General features: G+C 36.8%; 1 protein-coding gene across 12 annotated transcripts in view; it reads left to right on the forward strand.

Moving 5' to 3' along the window:
* Positions 1 to 1732: 1732 nt before the first annotated feature.
* UNC13C (unc-13 homolog C) overlaps positions 1733 to 26414 on the forward strand; it is a 650938-nt gene continuing 626256 nt past the window's right edge. For 4 of the 12 annotated variants that reach the window (XM_027572007.2, XM_027572015.2, XM_027572017.2 and 1 more), the window contains exons 1-5: positions 1733 to 2355; positions 5778 to 5852; positions 19968 to 20067; positions 23307 to 23427; positions 24799 to 24870. The gene's annotated coding sequence lies outside the window, so the exon portion shown is untranslated. Of the gene's footprint in view, positions 2356 to 4066; positions 4088 to 5777; positions 5853 to 18097; positions 18138 to 19967; positions 20068 to 23306; positions 23428 to 24798; positions 24871 to 26414 lie in introns of those variants that run through there. The other 8 variants (XM_027572009.2, XM_027572013.2, XM_027572008.2 and 5 more) reach the window with 8 other exon arrangements.

Consider the following 26414-nt stretch of genomic DNA (forward strand, 5'->3'; position numbering starts at 1 on the left):
CACATCTCTTTTCATCACAGTACAAACACGTTCTGAGAATCACACAGGAATAGGATCGTCTTACCTGTATTTCCTTGTATAGGCTTTCACATTTAAACCACTGATATTATATCCTAATTTACTGAGGACTCACCTCCATTGCACTGTTCTGGGTGCTGGGGACTCTCTGCTGAGCATAGCTCCAGCACTTTGTCCTGTGCATCGCACACTAAAAAAAGAAGAACAAGCCTCTGTAAATAGGTGTTCTTCCCTCTGTGTATTAAAAGGCATTCTTCAAAACTGTGTACGGCCTAGGCTGAATTTTTCTGCATAAAAAATCCAGTTTTACCCTCTCATCTACTTTTAGGTCTGACAGTTTTCTTGTGCTGCTCTTGAGTGCTTACAGCCGGGGGCAGCAGAGCTTTGTCCTGCTTACCACTCGGGTGCTGTTGAAGGCAGGGATCACACTGCCCCAGTGTGAGCCCCTGATGCAGCTCATTAGACCTTGAGCAGCTGCTCAAGTCCATTAACAGTCACTTGAGCAGCAGGTTGAGGAAGTTGTGCTGGCTGTGAGCTAAAGGTGGGGCTGAGAGCTGGGAATGGATGGTGGTGGTGGTGGGGTGCTCAGCTATTGGCACCTGGCCCATGCATTGTGTTAAATTGGGGAGAATTATTTTTAATCATAGAGATAACTATTTATTGGTTGTCACAGATAGTGGGTGGAATGTGCTTTGCCACAAGTTTTTGCCAAAAATGCTCTATCAGGCTTAGCTGTTCATTTTGCTGTCAGCGTATATATTAAATGTTTAGGTAAGGTAGAGTCAATTCCAAAGTTGGTCAAGGCATATTCATCCCTACATGTACTGAAAAATGCCACACAAATCTATGTATGTGTTTCTTCCACTGTTTGATCTCAACTAATAATAGTTGACTCTTCTTCAGTCCTGGAAACATTCATCTATTTTCTAAAAGACGAGGAAAAGTAGATAGAAGAAAGCCAACAGACCAGATGCAGCCTAAAATCTATAAATTATTCCAGGACTTGAGCTTCTTTAAGCTCTATTTTAAGATCCAGTACTTTTTTTGTTTGTTTCAACAGGAGGGTTAGAGGATAGAAAATGCTTTATTGATGGAAAGTGGGAGCTGTTACTCCCTCCACCTCCTCGACTCAGCAAAACTAAAAAAGAAAGCAAGCCCATCCGACTCCTAGCCAGATATTTAGAACGTTAACATCAAATGGAAAGACAGTGATTTCTAAGTGAGAAGCAAAACCTTTGTATCACAATAAGTTTTCCAGCATTTCCCACTTTGATTTGTGTATGTTGTCTTTAATTCAATTTTTTTTTTTTCAAGAATCACCTTCAAATGGCTTTCCACACATTACAAAGAAGAAAACCATCTGGGATGAGATACCAGCATCTCCTCTCTCCAAATAAAAGGGGTCCTGTTAGCTGCCTCTCAGTGGCTATTTGGGAATTGTACTGTGTGCAGTGTACTTTTCATGATTCCACGCACAGCCAGCTACATTCAAACCAGTAATTATTAAATTATCTATGTTATCAAAGAGGTTGCACACACGGCTAGTGACACTGGCCGTACAATTGTCTCCCTGGTCATTACTCCGAGATAAAGAAAAAAAAAATTAGGCTGAGGGGTTCGGGCATCCAGGCGTTTTCCCCAGCGATGAAGCTGCGTCCCACAGTTAGTTGTCAGTGCGGTGGTGACGCCGGCCACACCTGGCAGCCGGTGCATCTCCCGTGAGCAGGGGCTGTGTGGCTCAGCCTGGAAGAGCTGCGCTGTGCAGCAGCCGGGGTAGCAGCAGAGGGAGCCGAGGCGCTCTGGGCAGAGGAGGCTGGGGGATCGCAGTGTCTGTGCTGCATTCCCCAAAGCAGCCGCCGCGGTGGCCCGCGCTGTGTGAAGTTCCCTGCACGCACTCAGCCGCGACGCTCCTCGCCCTCAATTGAGGAACCTTGGCGCTCGTCAACGCACGGGAGACAACCGATTTTGCTTTCTTAGACAGGGATGAGAAATGAGCTGCCGAAGGAATTTGGCAATGAGGAGAGTGAAAGGCAGTCTCACGCCAGCAGCTAAGTTGTAAAATTGCTTTGGAGGCTGCTGCCTGGGGAGCACGATAGAATTGACAAGAACAGACACCGTTGTAGACCAAAGGCATGCCTGATTGCACTTGAGTCGGATCGCTGGGATGCAGCCTCCTCTCCTGCTATAACTATTTGTGGCTGAATAAAGGAAAGGAGACTGGAAACAGGATTCCAAGTGGTATTCCTGAAAGGAAAACACACACAGTCCAAAAGGAGGGGAGAAACAGCCCAGCTGGTGTGTACCTTTTTTTTTTTTTTTTAAAGGCGAATCCCTCAGGTATGTTCTCTTTTCCCTGTATGCGCTGCCTCATCTGCATGTGATTTTGTGTCTGCATTTTCTTGTTTCTTTTTGTTTGCACTTTGAATCACAGCCATGGGGGTTCTCCTGGTGTAGTAGATGCCTTTGTAAATGTTCACCTCTTCGGTGTCTCTAACATGGGTGGCTCTATGTAGGATGAGGGACTTCTCAATCACTGCTTTATTTTAGATGCAGAATGATGAATGATTGCTTAGTTTCCACTCAACTTTCAGGGGGATATTGGCTCATGGACAACCAAGGCTGGGGTAAAAGCCTGGGATATTTCCTAATCCCTTGGGCTTTGGGGGCAAAATTAGAGCCAAACAGAAAAGTTGAGGGCTTCTAAGAAGGGGTTAAAAGCCAAAATGCCATAGACTAGCACTGTGTCACTCAAGTGTTTTTCCAGCTCAGCATCAGTCTGGAGCAAATTGAGCTTTACTAGTGGTTCTGCATTTCCAGCTCTTGATCAGTCCTTCAAGATGAAGATCCTGCAGATTCACGTTTAGGAGATGAATTGCTTAAATTGTGTACTTGGTTCTGTGTTACAATTGTTCTGTGGTGCTGAAGGAGGCAGTCTAAAGAAATCCTTTTGCTCCAACAGCTCGAGTAAACCCTAACTTCTGCAATTACATCATCGATATACTTGTATAATAAAGAGAAAGACAGATATGGCAACAATAGTAATGTTGGCTGCCTTTAGTACCTTAGGCTGAAATGACAAAGCTTAAAGTCAATTTTCCTTATTAGGCTTTAAAGAGAAAAAGGAAGGAGGTGGGTGTATAACACACATAAAAATGAGCTTTTGGAAATACTCTTCATTTCTTTAGAAAGCTAAGACTATAAGTTTATCTCATTTTTGAATTAATAGTAAATATGCTTTTAAAAATCTTGCTGTCTTTTACACTTCAATACATTATTTTCATAAAAGTGGGTACAACTGGCAATAAATAAAACATACATGTATTTAAATTCAATGAGCTTTACTGGAGGGGAGAAATAAGAGAACGAGAAAGTTTGCTACATTTCTGTATATATCAAAATATAGATTTTTAAGTGTTAATACAAAGAGTTAATGCTAAAGCTCTAGAACCTGACTTTAAATTATTGTTGGTACTATTTTCTTATGATTTAAAAGTCTAAATGGAGTAGAAGTAAATGAAATTTAAATTGTAACTTATGCATACTGTTAAGTAAATCACTATCCTGCTCTTTTAAAACCAAAACCTCATTTTTGCCAAATGTTAGCAATCCAGAGAACTAAATTGGGCCATACAAAAAAAAAAAAAAAAGGAAAGTGGGTAAATCAGGTATTTCAAAATTCCACACATTACTATAATAACAACAATATCAAAATATGGTAAGTAGCTATAAGCAATTCCTGGGTAAGAAGTGATTTGGAAGGTGGGCAAAAAGTTGAGTTTACATTCATTAGTAGGGTGTGGAAAAAATTGTGCATTTCTTCTATGTTGACATCTTATATGAAAAGTGTTACAATATCATAGATGAAACACTGTAGCAATGATGCTACAGTTATTTTACTGAATCCATTAAATGGTCACTTTTCAAACTAATGAATAAACTGAGCTGAGATAGTTTAAAAGACCATTTGAAACTCTTATAATCAAAGTTGCCTGTTCAGACCACAATGGAATTCTGTGAAGAGTATAACTTCAGTAGAATTGTGAACTTGGATTTGAAGGTGAATAAGCAGGTATGGGCTTATTTCCTAGCATGATTGTTGTCAGGCTTCCATTATAGAGATCTTTGGAAAGTTCTTCCAGAAATTGTCATCATCACGTGCTACATAAAATGTGAGGTAAACATGTTGGATAAACCTAGAGAATTCACTTACCATGTGCTTATTGTTAACAAGGTAAACCGTTTCCCTTCCTTGGCCATCTAACACCTTTCTGTGGTTGCTAGTCTTTAAATATGAAGCAGTGAAGTATGTGGTACCCAGACCTACTTACTTAAGAGCCCACGGATCATTGTAAACAGATGACAACTGTGGTGATTCCCCTTTCAAAGACAAATTATTCAAAGTGTGTGTGTGTGTGTGTGTGTGTGTGTGTGTGTGTAAGAGTCACTTTAGAATGGAATGTCATTTGTGTCTTTGCTGATATAGGGCAAATCTATGATTTTGAATATCAGTAAATATGGTATGATAATATCTTTTTCCCAATGCTCCATGCACTTTCAGTTCTATTGACCTATTCAGCTAATGCAATGTGAAGTCCCTACCATAAGTTTTCTGAGCCATTATGCCACCTGTACATTTTCTTCCACTTTTAATACCATCAGCTTCTGTTTTTCATTCTTTCCATCCCACCCATAGTCTTTACTATAGAAGGACTTCCCCCAGATTTTTTGAAACATGGAGATTTTGTTCCCACCTGAGAAAAATATGCCTGCTTTTCACCTGGAAATTTTTGGAATTTTAAATACAAACCACATTTGTTTCTAACACATTCTTACAGATAAAAAGCCACTTTCTAACTGACTTACGGTTTATATGTAATATCAACTTATTTGAAAATACCTTTAAGATAATACCACTCAAGCAATAATTGCCAAGTCAAGAAATTAAATTTGCATCATTTGTTGTAATTTTTATCATTACAAATCCTTTCTGGATCTTAAGTGTTCTGTGCTTATGTGGCTAAGCTTCAGTTTCCTTCCAGCTTAAAAAAGGGGAGTATTTATTAATAGCCCTCTCAGTTTATAGCTTTTGAGCATGCAGAAGATGGAGGACTCAGTTCTATGATATCTGGAGAGATAACAGATGCCTCAGCAGTGTTTGTTCCACTTGTAGTATTTGAAGGCATAGTCAGGACAGATGGTCTTCTAACCTCTAGATTAAAAGTCCTCCAGAAGAGAAGTAGAAATGAAAACTCACTGAATCATTTCTCCTTCTCTTGTGAAAATGGTTGCGATCCAAGAGGCATAAATGTTTCCTATCTCTTGCATATCCTCATTCTATAGTTTAGCCTTAGCGTATAGAAAATATTATAATCTTGATGGGGGAAATATTTTATATTATTTTTCCTCTATACTGAGTTAAAGTATTTTTCAGAATAAATACTGGTTATCAAGCTATAAACTCAAAATTATGAGTAATATTCAAGATTTTCAAAGTAGTTTTTTTTTAAAGATTTATTTATTTATTTTGAGAGAGTGAGAATGAGAGAGAGAGTACATGAGGGGGGGAGGGTTAGAGGGAGAAGCAGGCCCCTCGCTGAGCAGGGAGCCCGATGCGGGACTCGATCCCGGGACTCCAGGATCATGACCTGAGCCGAAGGCAGTCGCTTAACCGACTGAGCCACCCAGGTGCCCTCAAAGTAGTTTTAAAAGTGATCAGAGAAGATATGTTTTCCTCTAAAATATTTTCTTGTCTCCCTTAGACTTTTACAACTTCCCCTTCAGCCTGTCTCTATTCTCAACAGCCAGTCTCCCTCGGTCCAAGTCTCATGTTCAAGGTAAAATATACTCTTTTTCTGAGCATTCTGGCTTTTGAGAATCTCAGTGCAATATGTCTTCTTGATAGACAAAAAAAAGTATTTTGAATGAAAATATGTTGCTTCATGTGTTTCATAAGTTGAAATAAGGTACTCCGGAAGTAGCTTTTCTAGGCACGTTAAAGCTAAGGGAAAAAAAAAGCAAAAGAGTAGCTTTCAGATAGAGATGGAAGAACTGATGACTTGGGCAAAATCACTGAGGTGTGTTTCTGAGCAGGGACGCTGTTGGTCTGATTCTAGAAACACTGGAGAAAGAACGTCCATGTTTTAAATCATGTCTTTGTTAAGTGGCACATAACTGAAACAGATTTAAAAAAAAAAAACTAAACAATTGCTTCATTAGAACCATTTAGTAAAAATTGCCAATCAGATAAAAATAAAGAATTAATGCATGCATTGCAACCAGAATCCCATGCTTTTGGCTTTCTAGTAGAAAATACTATAGTTAGTCGAATCCTGGTTCATTTTCCAACTGACTGGGTAAACTGGGGCTGTTGTTTTCTAAGCATTGGTTTTCTCATCTCTAAAAGACTTTTATGCTCATGAAGACTCAGTTCGCAGACTCAGAAATTCTATAAAATCTGCATAATGCAGACTCCATGGAGTTGCCTCTGTTTGAAAGGTAGCCACCGAATTAGTTGATTCTGGTTTGTTCTTCTGAGGCTAGAGGTTTATAAATCTCAGTTCCTGCCTGAGAAACTGAAGAAGCGGTGTTAATCCTTTTAGGACTCTTACAAAATTTGTCAGCTTGTTTTCCTTCACATAACAGGGCAATGATAAGTATTGGCTTAATCATTTCCATGAAACTGCATATTTTGTATACAGCCCTATAGTTAGTTGTGAGTCATAAAATATTTGCTGCAACTTCTAGTTACTTCTTGGAAAGTGATTGATAGGATTAGAAGATCATGCTAAATTACCGAATAAATCATCACAATGTTACTGGACAGTAGGTGAAGAACATCTTTTTTTTTATAGTAAATAAGACATAAATAAAGCTTGATAAATAAATACCAAAAATTACAATAAATGCATACCTCAGTTGCTGTTTTCCTCTATTTAGCTTTGAGTAGGGGCATTCTTTTAATCCTCTGTCTATTCTTTGTTCTGATGAACTGAATTTCTTTAGTGGCCTATAATACCTCATTAAGGGGATTTGCATTCTGTGTCTCACCAAAGTGAGGAGATTCAAACCTTCTTCTAGTTTCCCCAAAACTTCTTCTTTTCCTGATTTCCTGTCTCCTAGGCTCAAATCTTGTCATTTATTTGTACTGCCTTGTTCTTCCTCATGACCCATATTCAATTACCAAATCTTGTTTTCTCTTTGATACATCATTTCCAGCCATGCCTTCTTTCCTCCTCCTATTGTGTGCCACCTTAGTTCAAGTTCTTATCTCTTTATGAGTAAAATACTGCTTCGATCTTCCAATTGTTCTATCTTTATGAGCCTCTCCTCCAAGCATCTGTTCTGCATACTACTGCCACATTCATCGTCCAAAAAAATGCCTTGATCATGGCACATGTCACTCTGTCTTCAAGAACTTTAAAGGACACCACATTGTATATAAGATCTTAAACTACTTAGGGCGAAAAAGAAAAAAACAACTCTTTTACAACCAGATTCCAGACTGCCTTTCCAGCTTTACTTTCTTTCAGTTCCTTACCCAGTCTCTGACCTGATTAAACAGATTACTCAGTTTCCAAATACTGAAATTTTACACAATTCTATAGTACTGAATTATTTGCAGAATTCATTTGTTAAGGCATCATATACTTTCCTATGAGATTTCTCTTTTGGTCTCGACCTACAGTTTAGACATTTATTATTCCACATAATGTTAAAAAATGTTTTAGCAATACTATAAACCAATTAAGTACATGATCTGAGTAAACTTTGGCAAGTTACTCAAAATTTCTGTGTCTTAACTTCTCAATCAGAAAATAATGGTACCATGAAGAGCATTGCTTCAAAGAGTTTTTGTGAGAATTAAATAAAATAATATAAAGTGCCTAAAGAATACTAGCTATCATTAATTATAGTTATGTTCATATTCATCACTACTTTATGTATAGAAGGCAAGTGCTCAGTAAATCTGTTTATTTTTATATTTAATGTGAACTCTCTAATATTATTAGTTATTAGAGGAGAGACTAGTAAGGGAAGGAGAGAGACTAGTATACAAAGTAAGAAATAACAAAAAAAAAATGTCAGAAGGAAAAACATAAGCCTCTACTGTGACCTAAGACAGCAATTACCTTAGCAACTACATTTAGAACAAATTGGAATAGCTTTGAACACCCTATTTTTGATGAAATCAAAGGCCCTGAAATTCCAATATTCTTATGTGTGTTTTTCATAGAATTATGAAGCAGCAAATCTTAATGACTTTCAGTATTACAGCTGATAGGGATTTTGTGAAGGGTCTGCCACTGCAGAATGCTTCTGGGAACAAGCAGAGAGATTACAGTATGCCCAGGGACCCCTGATTTATTCTCATTCTTCAGGAGGCCTTCAATAGCACTACAGCAATTGTCAGGATCTAGTGCCCATGTAGCTCATGAACAGAACCACTAAAAGGAAGAAGTGTAGCTTCAAGAGAGGTGAAAGATGAATAGTTAATAACAGGGGAGATGCCTGCCTGACTTTACCTAGGTCAGAACCATGTCACATTATAGATCCATGTCAATTTGGTCTGGTGTATGTCTTCCCGTTCTTTGGTGTTTCTAGTAACAATAGTTCCCTCATGAGCTCTGGGTCCCATATCCTCCCTCCCTTTGATCTAAATCTTCCCTGATAATCTAGAATGTGGTCTGTGACTTCCCTACTTACAACTGCAGCACATCCAACTTGTGTCCACTTTATTGGTTTTATCATCCTGGTTCCTGCTTTGTGGTTCTAGTTTCCAAAGGATTCAGCAATAGCCACGATTATGGAATGAAATCCAGGGAATTTCCAAAGGTGTTTTTTCAGTTTTCAAAAGGAATCCTTAGAGCATCTGTTAATTCTGACATAGGAGGCAATATGGTTAATTATAGACAGGTGCTTTCATTTGCAGTATTTCATTTTGGAGGAAAATTTCCCAGAAAACAGTGAATGAGGAGTCTGAGCAAAAATCTGCCTTCATTCCTTGATTGAACTTGAAATCTTTAAATTTCTCAGTAATGATGGTAAGGAAAGAGGCTGCCTATTAGAGGCAAAGTATGGTGAACTCTAGAACCAACTGAAAGAAAACTTGAGCCTAACTTTGTAAGTGTTCTTTGTGAGTTCCAGTGTTCCTTGTTAATTTTCTCTTAATGTACTTGACACTATAAGCCTTGATGAATTTCTCTTAGTTGGTTCCATTTGCCTGCACTTCAGATACTATTTGCTGATTGTTCGAAAGATACTGAAAGATACTATTTGCTGATTGTTATGTTTGGAATATAGAGCTTCCTTCCCCGAGAATGAAGATATTTCTTAGAATGCGGAAAATTTGATAAAGTTCACAAGATGTGAAACAAATTTCAAATGTTAAATTAGAATTATAAAACTCTAGGTAGGGTTTTTAAAAAAAAATTATAGGAGCACCAAGAAGATACATATCATAGTAGTTACAGTTTCTGGATGTCTGTTTTTTCAACTATTTCTCAGTTAATCCACATATTGTCTCCATTTTTATTGTGAACTCAGTCTCTTAGTTTGGTTACCAGAAACTCGTAGAAGACAACTTACTGTACTACTTAATACTAGTTGGAAATGGACCAAAAAGTAAAGCCTGTTCATATTTTTATGCACATAAATTTGTTACTATATGTCTGTAAATATTAATGAATGAAAAAACCAAGCAATTTGAAATCTTATGGAGAGATACTATGAATTCTTATTTATGAAGAATTAAAACATCAGTGAACAATTAACTAATTTGTGACAGTAACTTTGCAACAAGAATAAATGTAATAGATATTTGTAGGTGATGATACTACTTAAAGATTAAGATGTCATCTTATGTCTGCAATACTGTACAATGATATATTTTCATTATGACGGCCTGGAAGATTCCAAGGCTTCCCCTTAGCACTTTTCATGTTATAAAATATTAAGTTATGCTTAGCATAATCGGTCTTTATTTAATATTTTCTAATTATTTGGCAAGTAGATATTTAGGATAAGTAGGCATTTCATATTTAAATAACACAATGTTAATGAGGAGAGGTGGCTGGGTAATTAGAATTCTAATTTGTTTTGAGACATAGTAGAAATAACCTTTGGAAAGTAAGTTAACTCTTATATGGATTGATTATTAGTGATAAGGGAAATATTCTGTACCAAGATCACAGACTGGCTCCTAACATATCATATTGTAAGAGGAAAACACTTGGTCTAAAGAGGAATGAAAAAGGAATTAATGTTATGCAAAATCCATCTCTCTACCCAGAAAAGCAATTCAAAGCCAGAACTCTACTGGAGGGAAACTTGAATATCAGCTCTATGCATGAAAGCAGTACATTTTTAATATTTCTGAATATTAGCAGGTTTATATTAATTATATTTTATTTAGATCACTACTGAAATTCATCTGAAGGTCCTGAGGCCTCAGCAAATGGCTACATAAGGTGGGGCCAAAGTGTCACAAACAATAGGAGAAAATCAATCTTGGATTTGAAACATGTCTGCAAAATTCATGTTTCAGAAATCCCAGCGTGCCAAAATGACTGTGTTTATATTTTCTGTTCTTGCTGTATGCCTTAGGCTGCCTGAGGAACATCTCCTGTACCATTCTGACTGGGAGGTGTATATCCTGCTTCTTGAGCTGCTGCCTTTGTCCTAATTAGACAAGCTATAAAACATTTGGAGTCTAGGGGACTCCTTCTGGGTTAATTACAGAGCTGTAAGCAGCTTTTGCAGGAGAAGTGAAGCAAGTTCAATTTTAGACAAGATGTGTCTGTGTGGCTTTAATGTGTGGTTGCCTGTGCAGAGGCCAAAAGGTTTGGCTTTCCTGATGCCTGTCTCCCTCACCGTCTCGTCTGGTGTTAACTGGTAGCGCCTGCACCCGTCTTCTTTGCTATTCTTCCCTAGATTGTGAGGTCTGTGAGAGCAAGAGATGTGCCATTGTTCTCACTGCCAAACTGGTGGAATGCTTACATATATTAGTTGAAGAGAAAAAAAAAAAACTGGTGAATTAAAATGATTCTGATGGATACAATACAACAAATTCCTATGTTTGGCATTATTAATAAAATATAATGCTTAAAAGAGTTTTTATTGATATTTTAAAGAAGACGGAATGGTAGAGACTATGATTATTGGTCAGAGAGTATTCCAGGCAGAGGGAATCCTTGTGGGGCAAAAGGAAATAAAGTTGTGAGTGGAGAGCAGGAAGCTGTTTTTGTTGACATTTAAGAAGCCTTTGGGGACTTCGCTAGGCTCTATAGGAAGAATGAGGGAAAGAATAAAAAAGGACACCTGCCATCAAAAGCTCTTGTATCTATTGGGAGAAGGAAACATGAACACAAATTATTATATAAGAGGATTAAGGGGGGGGTTGCCAAAGTAGTGAATGTGAATGTGGGCTAAAGATGAACTATAAATGGAAGGAATGAATTATAATATTCCACATTGCAACAGTGATGGTCTGGGGAAGAGGAAATGAAAGTACATTCTCTTTAAGCAGCGAGGTAAAGACATGTCTTGGGAGAGCAGAGAATATATAGTGAGGCGGAGGGCTGTTGGTAGGTCTGAATTTTACAGGGTATGCATCAAGGAGTCATTTTTTGATGGAAATAATTGGAAGGAAAATACTATTATTTATTGAAATTGCTTGTTTAAATAACTTTCTCTGTTTCTATTGATCTTACAGAGGGCAGAAACTATTGCTGTTTGCTCACCATTGTATCCCCCAAACCTAGTATATAAGTCACACCTACCTGGTGCTCAATAAATATTGTTCGGCAAATGAATAAAATATTGATACATCCATACTGTCAGTATTTTTTAAAGTTTTTAAATTCAAATTCAAATGTATAGCTAGATAGATTCCTCCTGAATATAACTTTCATTTCATCTTCACTAGTAACCTAGTCTGCGTAGATCACTGTGGAGGAACCAGGGTTACACAGAACTGTCTTTCAAAGGTGGGGCTTAGGATGTGAGGGCAATCTGGCTGCGACATCTGTCACCCCATTGATCGCCAGGGTTGATTCTGCTGATCTGGAGGGCTAGGCGGGTGTCCCCTTCCTCCCTCACCGCTTCACGTGCGTCCCTCCCGAAGCTGCGTGCTCGGTTGAAGAGGACGACCTTCCCCGATAGAGGAGAGGACCGTTCTTCGGTCAAGGGTATAGGAGTAGCTGCGCTCCCCTGCTAGAACCTCCAAACAAGCTCTCAAAGGTGGGGCTTACAGCCTTACTGGGGAGAGAAAACATAGAAACATAACAAGCTTGGTGTAAATGAGAACATTACAGAGTAAATTGAGCTGTTTCTCTAATGTCAGCATATGGTTCAATATTCTGGATGTTAAATAAATACATCCCTCCAAATTGTGATCAGATATTTCTCAGCTGAACACTATGGCTCAATTTGCATTTATCAAATAAGGCAAGGTTATATAAACTCAATTACAATCTTGGAAAACTGTCAACAAATTCTGATTAGTAAGTACTGCTTAATTGTTAAAAAAAATATTAAGCCATCTCTCTTGGTTTCTGCCTGAAATAACAGCCTCGTAGAAGATTCAGAGATAAAAATAGAAAAGACAAAGAAATGAAACATTAGTCCAAACAATTCCTAAAGACACCAAGGCAAGACAAAGGCCTTAAATTAAAACCGTAATTCCTTATGCCATTAAATCTATAGGTTTCTTCTTTGGCTAATATAGGATCTTGTGTTTTGCTTACTATGCCATGTAGAACCTGTTTTGTTTTGTTGTTTTTTTTTTTCCTTTGCTATTACAAACACAGCCAAATACAAACCAGAGGGAAAATTCCTTCTGATTATGTGTTCAGGTATTTCTTAATTTATACATCATCTGTGTTTCCAAAATATCAGCAAGCTAATATCAATGTTAAATTCCTTAGAGGACTGGCTTTTTATTTTCTGGAAAACTTGCTAAATACTTTTGTAAAGCAAGTATCACTCCATTGAGTTACCTATTTTTTTGAATGTAAACTTGCTTATACTGATTCATAATTGAATTTTTTTTTTAAAAAACAATGGACAACATGATCATTCTGTCTTTCACAGTTAAAAAGCCCTCTCCTAGGTGCTGACACGTAACACTGCAATAGGCCTGCATCTCAGTTGTGGCACTGTCATTATATGGAAATCAGAGGAAGAATTGGGCTGAAAAGTCTGATTATATTCCCATTTCTTTCAGTGATCCTGTCTACTATCCCTAAGCAGGATAATGAGGTAAGGGTTACTTCCATGGGGGAGAGCTTGTAAAGGGAGAATAGGCCAGCTTGCCCAAAAGGTAAATAAACCATGAAAACTATGAGTATCTGTTTCCTCACTTTAACAGAATTTCCCATCCTGGAGTGTGTGTGTGTGTGTGTGTCTGTGTGTGTGTGTGTGTGTGTGTGTAGACTCTTCTCCCTATTAAAACACACGTTTTGTGTCTCATTCCCTACTTATTTGGAACTCTTTAAATTATTTCAAATATGCAGATAATTATCCCACGTAGCCACAAGGTCATCTATGAAAGAGAGACCATAAATAAAGAATAAACGATTACAACACTTTCAAGAGAATGCAGCAAATGATTAGGAAGATTGAATGCAGAACAGGAGTGTAGGGGACTGTCTTGCTCTCTGCTGGCCAAAAAACTGGTGACACAATTCTAGCTTCAATAGGCTTATTCATATCTGTGTATAAAGGACATAGTAGAATCATACCTAAGTGTTATATGATAAATTTTTTAAATCTTTTATTTTTTAAAAAGTTTGAGTAGCAGTAGATGTGAACATTCTTCCTACCTCATACTCCCTTCCAAACATTATACATTTTCTTTGCAGTTTCATTTATTGTGTAAGTGGATTTAATTTTTACTGCTAGTAAAGTTTGAACCTATAGAGAATGAAAAAAAATAGTTTAAAGAAAAATAAGCTAGGTGCGTTAGAAGTAGGAAAGAAGTTTTTGTTTATGTGGTAAGATTTCAGGGCCAAGAAGTTCTCACGTTTGGAAATAGCAAAAATAACTCTATTTTTCTCCCCCTCAGAATACTGATGCTTTAACATTCTTCCAAATATCCCAGAAAAGTAAATAAGTTAGGCTGCACTAGTTATTAACATCTACAGCCATCAGGTTCTTTCCTGAAAGTTGTGGTAGGTAAGGTAAGACCCGAGTAATTGGACACCTGAGGCAGAGAAAGGAATCCTTAGGTGGAACACAAAAGATGAACAGAGAACAGGCCAGGTTGTTGGGAACAAAATTTATTTACTTCACAAACTTTGTTTTATAAGGGTTAAGCGTTTCTGTGCCCCTCAGCTACAAGTCTCAGAGCAACTAGCTGAGAGCGTCATTAGATGCTAGGAAACCTTTGATTTATAACTGCTGTGCTCATCCTCCCAACCCCACTCCCTTCTGGGAACCACCAATTTGTCTTTTTTTGTATCTATGAGTTTGGTTTTGTTCGTTCATTTGTTTTGGTTTTTAGATTCCACATAAAAGTGAAATCATATAGTATTTGTCTTTGTCTGACCTATTTTCACTTAGAATAATCCCCCCAAGGTCCATCTGTGTCATTGCAAATGGCAAGATTTCATTTTTTTCTTATGGTTGAGTCATATTACATTGTGTGCTTACACACATCTTTAGCCACCATTCATCCATTGATGGACACTTAGCTTATTTCCACATCTTGGCTATTATAAATAATGTGATAAAGATAGGGGTACATATTTTTTTAATTAGTGTTTCTTTCTTTTCTTTTTTATTTTTGGATAAGTTCTCAGAAGTGAGTATGTTGGACCATTTGGTAGTTCTACTGTTAATTTTTTGAGTATCCTCCATACTGTTTTCCACAGTGGCTACACCAATTTACATTCCTACCAACAGTGTGCTAGGGTCCTCTTTTTTCCACATCCTCACCAGCATTTGTTTTTTGTTGTCTTTTTGATGATAGCCATTCTAACAAGTGTGAGGTAATTAAATTGGTATTTTTGCTATAGAGTTTTATGAGTTTTTTATATAGTTTGGATATTATTCTTTTATCAGATATGTTTGGCAAATATATTCTCCCATTCAGTAGGTTGTCTTTCATTTTCTTGATTGTTTCCTTTGCTGTGCAGGAGCATTTTAATTTGATGTATTCGCACTTGTTTACAAGTTTTTGCTTTTGTTGCCTTTACTTTTGTTGTCAAATCCAAATATTCATCACCAAGACCAATGTCAAGTAAGTTACCACCCAGGTTTTCTTCTAGGGTGTTTTATGGCTTCAAGCCTTACATTCAAGTCTTTAATCATTTTGAATTAATTTTTGTGTATGGTATAAAATAGTGGTATAGTTTCAATCTTTTTAAAAAAATATTTTATTTATTTATTTGACAGGGAGAGAGAGACTGAGCAAGTGCACAAGCAGGGGGAGTTGGAGAGGGAGAGGCAGGCTCCCCCTGAGCAGGGAGCCTGATGCAGGACTCCATCCCAGGACGCTGGGATCATGACCTGAGCCAAAGGCAATTGCTTAACCAACTGAGCCACCCAGGTGCCCCTAGTTTCAATCTTTTATATGTGGCTGTCCAGTTTTCCCAGCACCATTTATTGAAGAGACCGTCCTTTTCCCACTGTATATTTTTGCCTTTTTTGTTGTAAACTAGTTGATCATATATGTGTGGGTTTATTTCTGGGCTCTCTGATCTGTTTTATTGATCTATGTGTCTGATTTTATATTGTCTTGATTACTCTTGCTTTGTAATATAGTTTAAATCAGAGATCATGATGCCTGTAGGTCTGTATTTTTGTCAAGATTTCTTTGACTATTTTGGTCTTTTGTGGTTCTATACAAATTTTAGGATAGCTCTATGAAAAATGCCATTGGAATTTTGATAGGGATTGCATTAAATCTGTATATTTCTTTGGATAATATAGGCATTTTAGTTACATTAATTATTCCAAGCCATGAACATGGAGTATCTTTCTATTTATTTGTGTCTTCTTCAATTTCTTCCATCAGTGACTTTCAGTTTTCAGGGTACATGTCTTTCACCTCTTTGGTTGTTTATTCCTAGGTAGTTTATTCTTTTTGATGCAATTATAAATGAGATTGTTTTCTTAATTTCTCTTTCTAATAGTTTGTTGCTAGTGTATAGATACACAAATGATTTCTGTATATTGATTTTTGTACCCTGCCACTTTACTGAATTTACTTATTCTAAGTTTTATGTGTGTGTATGTGTGTGTGTGTGGCATCCTTAGAGTTTTCTTTATGTAAAATAATGTCATTCACAAAGTGACAATTTTATTTCTTTGTTTTCAATTTGGATGCTTTTTTTCCCTTGCCTAATTGCTCTGGCAAGGACTTCCAATTCTATGTTGAATGAAAGTGGGGAAAGTGGGCATCCTTGTCTTGTTCCTGTTAGCATTGTTATTATGTTGAGGTATATTCCATCTACACTTTGTTGAGAATTGTTACCATGAATGGATGTGGAATTTTGTCAAATGCTTTTTATACATCTACTGAGATAATTATATAATTTTTATCCATCATTTTATTAATATGGTATGTCATGTTGATTGATTTGCAGATGTTGAATCATCCTTGCATCCCTAGAATAAATCTCACTTGGTCATAGTATGTGATGCTTTTAATGTATTGTTGAATTCAGTTTGCTAATATTTTGTTGAGATTTTTGCATCTATGTTCATCAGGGATGTTGTCCTGTAATTTTTTGTGAGTGTGTGGTGTCTTTGTCTGCTTTTGATATTAGAGTAATGCTGGCCTTGTAAAATGAGTTTGAACATGTTCCCTCCAATTTTTTGGAATTTTGAGAAGGATAGATATTAAAGTTTTTGGTAGAATTCACCAGTAAAGCCATTCAGTCTCCTTACTAGTATCAGTCTATTCAAACTTTTTATTTCTTCCTGATTGTCTTAGAATATGATTGTAAGAATTTATGTATTTCTTCTAGATTGTCCAATTTTTTGGCATAAAATTGTTGATCGTCTCTTAAATGATCCTTTGCATTTCTGTGGTATCACTTGTAACTTCTCTTTCATTTCTGATTTTATTTTTTTGAGCCCTTTCTTTTTTTTTTTCTTGGTGAGACTAGCTAAAGGTTTGTCAATTTTGCTTATCTTTTCAAAGAACCATTTCTTAGTTTTATTGATCTTTTCTATTGTGTTTTATTTTATTTATTTCTACGCTGATCTTCATTATTTCCTTCTACTAACTATGGGCTTTTTTTTGTTCTTATTTTTCTAGTTCCCTTAGGTGTAAAGTTAGATTGTTTATTTGAGATTTTTCTTCTTCTTTTTTTGGGGGGGGGTAGGCCTGTACTGTTATGACCTTACCTCTTAGACCATTTTTTTTTGTTGCATTCCATAGATTTTGGTATGTTTTATTTCCATTTTAATTTGTCTCTAGGTATTTTTAAAATTTTTTTCCTTTGATTTCTTTATTGACTCAATGGGTTGTTAAATAGCATGCTGTTTAACATCCACATATTTTTGCTATTTTCAGTTTTCTTCCTGTAACTGATTTCAAACTTTATACCTTTATGGCCAGGAAAGATGCTTGATATGATTTCAGTCTTATTAAATTTATTGAAACTTGTTTTGTTTCTTAATATGTGATCTATCCTAGAGAATATTCCATGGGCACTTGAGAAGAACATGTATGTATTCTGCTGCTTTTGGAGGAAATCTTCTGTACATATCTATTATGTCTATCTCATCTAATGTGTTGTTTAAGGCCGATATTTCTTTATTGCTTTTTGTCTGCATTATCTATCCATTGATGTAAATGTGGTGTTAATGTCCCCTACTGTTACTGTATTGCTATCATTGTCTCTCTTTAGGTCTGTTGATATTTGCTTTATTTATTTAGGTGTTTTTATGTTGGTTTTTTTTTTAAAGATTTTTATTTTTATTTATTTGACAGAGAGAGAAAGAGAGAGCACAAGCAGGGGAAGTGGCAGGCAGAGGGAGTGAGAGAAGCAGGCTTCCTGCTGAGCAGGGAGCCCGATGATCAGGGGACCCTGGGAACATGACCTGAGCTGAAGGCAGGCGCTTAACGACTGAGTCACCCAGGCACCCCTATGTTGGGTGTTTTATGTTAGGTATTTTTATGCTGTATATATTTACAAATGTTGCATCTTCTTGTTGGTTTGACTTTTTTATAATTCTCTAATGCCTAATGCCCATCTGTGTCTCTTACTACAATCTTTGTTTTAAATACTATTTTGTCTAATACAAGTATAGCTACACCAAATTTCTTTTCATTTCTATTAGCATGGAATATCTTTTTCTATCTCTTCACTTTCAGTCTGTGTTTGTCCTTATATCTGAAGTGAGTCTCTGTAGGCAGCATATAAATGAACTTTTTAAAAAAAATCCATTCAGCCATTCTATGTCTTTTGATTGGAGAATTTAGTCCATTTACATTTAAAGTAATAATTGCTAGGTTTGTACTTACTGTCATTGTGTAATTGTTTTCTGGCTGTTTTTGTAGTTTCTCTCTGTTCCTTTCATCTTCTCTTGAAGTTTGATGATTTTCTTTAGTGTTATGTTAGATTCCTTTCTCATTTTCTGTTGTGAATCTACTATAGGTTTTTGCCTTGTGGTTACCTTGAGGCTCAAATATAACATCCTGTATGTATAATAGGTGATTTTAAGTTGACTGCAACTTGAGTTTGAACTCATTCCAAAACTCTTCATTTTTAATCCCCTTCCCATGACTTATGTTGATGTCACATTCAATCTTTTTTTAATGTATCCCCTAACTAATCACTGTAGATTTAGTTAATTTTATTACTTTTATCTTTTAACCTTCATCCTAGCTTTATGAATGATTAATTCACTACCTTTACCATAAATTTATCTTTACCAGTGAGATTTTTACTTTTGTATGTTTTCTTGTCATTTATTAGTGCCATTTCTTTAGCTTAAAGAAGTCCCTTTAACACTTCTATTAAGGCCAGTTTAATGTGATGAATTCCTTTAGCTTTTGTTTGTCTGGAACACTTTATTTCCCTTTTAATTCGGAATGATAATCTTGCTGAATAGAGTATTCATAGTTGTCAGGGCTTTTTTTTTTTTCCTTCTTTCCCTTTCAGCCCTTCAAATATATTGTGCTTCTCTCTTCTAGCCTGCAAAATTTCTGCTGAAAATTCTGCTGATGGTCTTTTGGGACTTTCTTCATATATAACAAGATTTTTTTTCCCTCTTGCTGCTTTTAATAATCTCTCCCTGTCTTTAACTTTTGACATATTAATTATAATGTGTCATGTTGTGTGCCTCTGTTTTCTTTCATTTGCAACTCTCTGGGCTTTCTGGATCTCGGTGTCTATTTTCTTCCCCAGGTTAGGGAAGTTTTCAACCAATATTTCTTCAAATAAGATTTCTACCCTTTTTGCTCTCTCTTCCTCTGGGAGCCATATAATGAGAATGTTAGTCTATTTGATGTTTTATAAGTTTCTTAAACTATCTTCACTTTTTTTCATTCTTTTTTTTCTTTTTTCTGCTCTGATTATGTGAGTTCCACTGCACCATCTTTAAGCTGACTTATCCTTTCTTCTCTTTCATCTAATCTACTCCAGAACCCTTCTAGTGTGTTTTTAAGTACAGTCATTATTCTTCAGCTCTGTGAATTCTGTTTGGTACTTTCTTGTATTTTGTATGTCTTTGTTGAAGTTTTTACTGTGTTCATCCATTCTGCTCCCCAGTTTGGCAAGCATTTTTTATTACCAGTGCTTTGAATTCTTTATCAGGTAGATTACTTCTCTGTATTTACTTGGTTATTTATTGCTTCTTTCATGGCAGATGCTCTCTGGTGGGCATCAATGTGCAAAACAACAGTTTTCACATTTTGTGTCCTTTTCCTTAAATCTATCTGCATGCTTCTTTCCTGGCTCTTTTTGACTTTAATATTCCAATTTTTCTTTTTGCAGGCTCCTGAGAAATTATCCAAGTGATATTCACCATTGCTCATGAGTCCACATATATTCTTACCATTGGCCACTTCTCTTTCCACACAAAGTGGATGATCAGGTAACCTACCTCAAATTCTGCCCATTGGGAGGATTTTCCTTCACTGCTGTCACTCAGTGCCATATTAAGTGGGACTATGTAGCAGTAGTCCATTTTCATGGACTTCCTACATATTGAGACCCCCACATGCTGAGACAACTCATCCATACACTAAGCTCAGATTGTTTTCTTCTTCCCTTAGTTGTCCTTATGGGATATCTTCCAATAAGGATATGTGTGTATGTGTGCATGTGCATGTACATATGTGCACATGCATACACACACACAGCCCGCCACACACACACGTATTCTGAGGAAGAGGCATTGGTGCAATAGTAGTGGATGACAAAGATCTATACTGCATATTTGTGCAACTTACTTGTGCCCTGTGACACTGTTCATGCCTGATAATGCCAGGTATACCATTTCCATTTTATAGTGAATTGCTATTGGGTCCATCCAATCTTAGGATTTGGTGAGTCAAACAGAACTAAGCTCATGATAAATAGTTCTAGCAGCATGGTCAGTTGATGCCACATATTCAAGTACTCTGCATGTATTTGGGCCCAGTTGCAGATTGGGAAATATTTTTTTGAATAGTGCATAGGTCTCCACTGCAGATGGCATGAACTTTCTCCAGAATCAGGGAGTCAATATTGTGATTCTCCTATTGAGTCTGACTATAATTCCACGAAGTGACTTTTTTTCTTCTTCTTCTTTTTTTTTTTTTTTTTTTTTACCACAGATGTCTCTGTCCATAGTGTGTGAACCATGTCAACCTTTGATATAACCAGTATATGGGCTATAGGAATATTCCCAAGTATGGTTTATGTTACTTCCAGAACCCGCAGAAGCTACTACATTTTGAGACAATGACTTATTTTTTATTTTGGAGAGGATATCTGGGTATGCTCTAGACCACTTACTCTGAAAAACTACACTGTTGTGGAATTCTGAATCATAATAGGATTAATTTTACTCTAGAGCTCATATGTCTTATTAAGTTCTTCTTGTTCACCTTCTTGCCAACTTTTACTCACTGGATCCAATTAACAGGATATCAATGTAGTGGTCAAATGTTCTTCTGAATACTCAGATGGTCTAGGTCCCAGTGGGAGAATTAACGTAGTTCCTGGGCAAGATTGTATATTCTTGTCTGCCCCACTTGAATGTGATCGGCTTCTGAACTATTTTCCTGATAGTATAGAAAAGTGTAAATTTGCCAGTTCAGTGACCATATACCTTGTATCTGAGGCTATGTTAATCTGCTCTAGCAAAGATATCACATCTGTGAGCCAACTGCAATTGGGGTGACTACTTTGTTGAGTTTATGGTAGTTCACTTTCATCTTCTAGGATCTATGTGGCTTTTGTAGAGGCAAATCTGGTAAACTAAAGGAGATGAATTAATATGAATCTGATGGAGACCATGACCCTGCATCACTTAAATCTTTATGTGTAATACTGATCTCTTCATTCCCTAGAATGTGATAATGTTTTTTATTTACTTTCTTGGCCTTCTCCATTATATCTCTTATCCCACAGGCCAAGGAATCAATGTGGAGGTTCTGCCAACTACCACATATATTCATTCCAATTATACACTTAAAGACTGAAAAAACTATTGGTGGGTGAGTCCACAGACTCAGTGGATCATTGAGAGTCATAGCTGAGCTAAGACTACATTTAATATCTGTTCTTATATGCCCCTACTCTAAAAGAAGGTTATAATGGTGTTCAGGTCACTTAGTATCAGTGTCAACTCAGACGTATGTCTCACAGTTCTCAGAATATTTGGATAATCTCTTCCCTAGAATATGATTATACAAGTAGGTACCTTGGTGAAGGTCTGTGGGAATTATTACCATATTCATTTGTTATGGTGTACTGAGGTCCAAACCTCACTGAGACCTGGCCTCTCCTTCAGTCAATAGGTTCTGGATTTGAGTATTGGCTCAGGTCCAGAAAGTGGGTAGAAGTTTTATCTTTTTATTGGCAAGGCTGTCCTCAATCTGTTGATCATCTAGCCATGGTTTCTTTGGCTTTTCTAAATTAAACATTATCTGTGGAGGAGTGTGCATCTATTTTTACTTCTAGGAACTGCATTCTAACCATTTCTTTAGCTCTGAGTTGCCTCATGACTGCCATTCCAACATTGCAGCTTATTATGATGATTGTACATACTATGTTTTCTGATAGTTAAATGCTACTACCTAACTTCATTTGTTCTGTGAGCCTATCATTGCTATTGTTTTAAAAGCCTAGTTCTGTAACATTCCTAGCCTATAGAGGGTAGCTACCACTGAGATGTTCAGTGATGCCACTGAGAAACTTACTGTTAAATGATGTGTCCTGAGCCATGAGAGACGATGGACTCTGAAAAACAAACTGAGGGTTCTAGAGGGGAGGTAGGTGGGGAGATGAGTTAGCCTGGTGATGGGTATTAAAGAGGGCACGTTCTGCGTGGAGCACTGGGTGTTATGCACAAACAATGAATCATGGAAGACTACATCAAAAACTAATGATGTAATGTATGGTGATTAACATATAAAAAAAATGATGTGTCCTCCCATGGAACATTTTTGGCTGATGAGTTTTTTTACTTTATGTAGTATAGCCACTCTAGAACATCCACTTCTCTGAGACTTATGATCCCTCCCTCTACTATTTGCCATATTATTTCTACTTAGTGCAGACTATAATTTTTTCCAAGTTTACAAGAACCACCATAGTTCTGTGTTATACTGTCTTCTGTGGTCCCTGCCAGGTGATAAATTCAGTATCATAGGAGAATGCTTCCATAGAAATACACTCTTTCCTATTTAACTTCCTATACCTCTGCATTGATCCAGTACTGACAGATTCCAGTTAATAAGTACTCTCTCAATTCCTCTGAGTACATATAAGTGCATATATGTTGGTGAGGTCCTACAGTTTCTTCAACATGGAGTCTCTTTCCTCTCTTAACAGACCCCACATTTACTCAGCTGGATTATGTCATGACTTTACCCTAATTATTGATCTGAAAGCTCATGAAAGTGTTTGTGGTAGGTCTTTATGAAGAATGCACAGATTTTCCTGCAGGTTAGAGACCTCTGCATTGTCTTCAAACAAGGATAGAACACTAGCTGCTAATAGGGAGTGGGCCACCTTTGCAGTCTCAGAGAGTTCAGGGGAATATGAAGATTCAAGAGTTTAAGTGAATTAATCCAGATGTCCCCATCTCATGACTCACAGTCCCATTTTTTTTTTCCAATTTAGGCCCTGACCTTGGAATAGCCAACCTGCCTAAGTTGACAATTAAAGCTTCTTTGGAGCTCTGCCACTCTTACGATTTATTCCTGGGCCTGGTGCTCAGCTTTTCCTGCATCTGCTGCAAGAGGTAAGAATTTATTTATCTGGTGACATGAACATCCGTTGTATTTACACTTAGCCTCAAATTGGTGATTAATCACGTTTAGCCTTTGATTATCTTTCTTCACTGCATCCGGAGGCCCCAACATCTGCTATTCTATTCCATAGTGGTAATTGCCTCCTCTTCTCAGCCTTTCAAATACTTTGAGATATTGCACACATGAATTCATTTCCTTCTACTGGTATCACACCTCAGTCTACCACTGGTAAATATTTTAACAATTGCATTGCTTCAGTACACCACAGGCTATCAGTTTTCCATATAGCATTAGAAATTAGTTCTCATTGCCAGTCCACCAAAGAAAAATCCAGATAAAATATGTCAGTTTAGAATCACTTCCTCAGTGCTTCCTTGGTACCAATTTTCATTCCCTGGGAATAACTATGGGAATGACCCTGGGAAATAAACTATGAAAGATACGTGTATATATATATATACATACATATATAATCTTTCAGATTTGGTAGAGGGAGAAGCTGAACTGCAATATCTTTGTGATAGAGGCTTTAGCTAATCTTACAGGAAGCTCTGATACTGGCACGGCCCCTGCAGTACAGCATAGGGACTAGGTATTTGAACACTCACATCAATTAGTCATTGGCTATGGGTTACCCTAGAAGAGAGGCAATAAACCCCTTGGCCATGGGCCATTTTTAGAGAGTGACTTAATCACATGCCTTTGGCAATGAACACAATACTCTTGGCAGTTGAAAGAATGAGTGATTCAGTCTGAAGGGGGTATCTCTGTGGTACACCACAATTCTGCCACACTTATCTTTTCATTAGTTCTGAAAATAGAGTCAGATGGGAGGCTGGAGTACAAATATTATGATTGAGATTACATTGATTTTAATTTCAAAGGTATACAGAGAGTGTATGTTCTCTGGATACCTTTTTTTTTTAAATGTCCTTCTTTTGCTGAAGGCATAGAAGTTTACTTGAAAGGTTTTCTCACTGATTATTTTTTAAGTTATTTTTTCATTTATATTTCTAAAATGTTTTAAAAAAATAGCACGTTGTGATTCCTGGTTATCAAAGAGAGTCTCTCTAATTTAACAGCATTCTTCTAGGTCTTTGCTTTCTAGTTGTCATCAAAGCCTAAATGAAGGATATGGACTGAGTCAGGGGGAACAGACAAGCGCAGGTACAATCAGAGCCTGAATCTTAAGGTGGTTTTCTGGGAGGGTGGAAGGGCTTACCTTCCTTTGTGAGAGGGGTCTTTGGAAAATCTGAATTTGGATAGATAGACATTGTATATTTTAACTCCTGTTGTTATCAGATGTATTTTTGTATTGCCTTTTTAATTTCTTTCTATTTTCTTATTTCAATCTACACCAGCATCTAGACTTGCCAAAGATCAAGTTACCAACTGCTTTCATTGTGATTATTTATTCCCAGATGCTGTTTGAGGTAAGACCTGGCTGATGCTAAGCATGTTTTAGGTTTGACCTGAAGAGACTTTACTTGTATAATTTAGTAATCCATACTAAAAAAGTATAAGACATTTTTAAAGAACTGCCTTGATATTTTGAGTTCTTTATTGGTGGCATGTATTATCTATTATTATATGGGACATGCTCTATCTTTGCTGAAAAAGCTAAAACATGTCTTGCTGTTAGGAATTTTGAAATAATTTCTTTATGGCTTTTCTTAAAAGCACCTTGTGATACAGGAAAAGGAAATTACAGGTCTATTTAGTGAGAAACTAATTTTAATTTTACTTACAAGTGCCACACCCATTTTGCTTGCATGCTTTGAAGCATAAGTAATTGACTTTCACCCAAGAGTTAGAATCAAATGAAGTTCCATTGTGTGAAGAGAATTGCACTGCATCTAATACTCCAAAGGGGAAAGGAACAAGATACTAATTATGAAAGCATCTAAGTTTTGGTCTGTTGCCATGTTGTACAACATTTATTAAAATTTAAAATTCTCACTTTTGCTACAGAACAAGGATGCATCTAGAGTTATGCATAATTGGTGAGGTGAGAACAGCTAGGAAGTCCTATCAATAGCCAAGTGTAAAAGTCTCTGGTGAGGATTAAGTGAATTTATGTTTTTTAATGTGTATAGTATAATGACTGGAATATATTAGGACCTACAAAAAATGCTTACATTTTTGTGAATTTTTGTTTTGTAAAAGAAGATATTGACCTAAAGTGAACACTGACAAGGGCCTGACCAGGATGCTGGCTCTGGAATGTGGAAAGGAGGTATGGGGAATGACAGAAATTATGAAGTTAAGGACCATAAGATTTAGAACTGGCTAGAAGTTTGGGACAATAAAAGAGAGGAATTAAAGGCCCTGAAGTTCCAGTCTGTATAACTAGGAGAATGTTTATTTTGTTAATTAGTACTGTATGAGAAATATAGATAATATAGTTTATGAATAAAGATGATTTGAAAAATATTGAATTTGAGTTGTTAATGGTCATTCAGACCAACTGACCAACACATAACTCGGAATTAATGCAAAGAGAAGAAGCTAGAAGCAGATATATTAATTTGGTAGTTAGAAGAAAAAGGAATAAAAATCTGAAAAGAGAAAGAAAAGCCAGTGAGGGACCTTGTTAAGGTTTCTTTGTAAAGGAGAACACTTATTGAAACTGATATCTCATCATACCTTAGACAAAACTCATAATGGCCCCAGACCTAGGCTTAAGAGAACAGTCAGAAACAAAGACATTTCCTCCTTCTGTGGCCATATGTTCTCTCATTACTGGATTCTTTTGTTTTTCTGAAAACAAGTCTTCACTGCTCATTTTTTACAAAGTCAAAAGTTGACTGCTCAGGTCACAACTTTATGTCACTTCCTTGTTGAAATGACTGAAAAGATCTGACAAACTCCATGTTCAACTCCTGATTCCCAAGAGAGGCCCTGATTGGCCCAGTTTTTATCATGTGATGACTCTGGTCAAGATAACTGTGTCCAGAGAGAGACTCCAGTGGGCCAT

Source organism: Zalophus californianus, chromosome 6 (assembly GCF_009762305.2).
Source record: "Zalophus californianus isolate mZalCal1 chromosome 6, mZalCal1.pri.v2, whole genome shotgun sequence".
Taxonomy (NCBI): domain Eukaryota; kingdom Metazoa; phylum Chordata; class Mammalia; order Carnivora; family Otariidae; genus Zalophus; species Zalophus californianus.